Genomic DNA, 715 nt, shown 5'->3' with positions numbered 1-715 from the left:
ATCGTCTCACCATGTGGTGACTGGAGGACAAAGGACAGTCACAGCAAACAACACTGGCTTTCACCTGCTGTACAGATTAACACACTCACAGGAGAGAAAGTAAGAGATTAAATTAGCCCCTGTGTGCGTGTCAGTGTGTGTGCGTCTGTGCGTGCGTGCGTGTGTGTGTCAGTGTGTGTGTGTGTTTGTGTGTGTGTGTGTGTGTGTGTGTGTGTGTGTGTGTGTGTGTGTGTGTGTGTGTGTGTGTGTGTGTGTGTGTGTGTGTGTGTGTGTGTGTGTGTGTGTGTGTGTGTGTGTGTGTGTGTGTGTGTGTGAGAGTGAGAGTGAGAGAGTGTGTGAGAGAGAGAGAGAGAGAGAGAAAGATTGAGGGAAAAAAAGACAGAAAGAGAAAGAGAGAGTTTGGGTGAGAATAACATTCATGTGATGACTTTAACCTCCAGTTGCTTAGGCATGTTTTCAGTCGGCTTAACTTGTTGAGAATAAGTGTCAGCAAAGCGTTAACGTGGTTGTGTTGTGTTGTGGAGGAGGTATGAGTTGGCAGGACAGACTTACGGTGTTGTCCTGTCATGGCGTGTTTTGCTTGGCCTAATGGTAGGTCGTAAATATCTGTTCTGGGTCATCCGCTGTGTCATGGACCATGCCTCGTAGTCAGGAGAAAAACGGCCTGTGTGTGTGTGTGTGTGTGTGTGTGCGCATGCGCGCACATGTGCGCGTG

Source organism: Gymnoscopelus microlampas (genome assembly GCF_963454915.1).
Source record: "Gymnoscopelus microlampas genome assembly, chromosome: 18".
Taxonomy (NCBI): domain Eukaryota; kingdom Metazoa; phylum Chordata; class Actinopteri; order Myctophiformes; family Myctophidae; genus Gymnoscopelus; species Gymnoscopelus microlampas.
Note: the sequence above shows the minus strand (reverse complement) of the source record.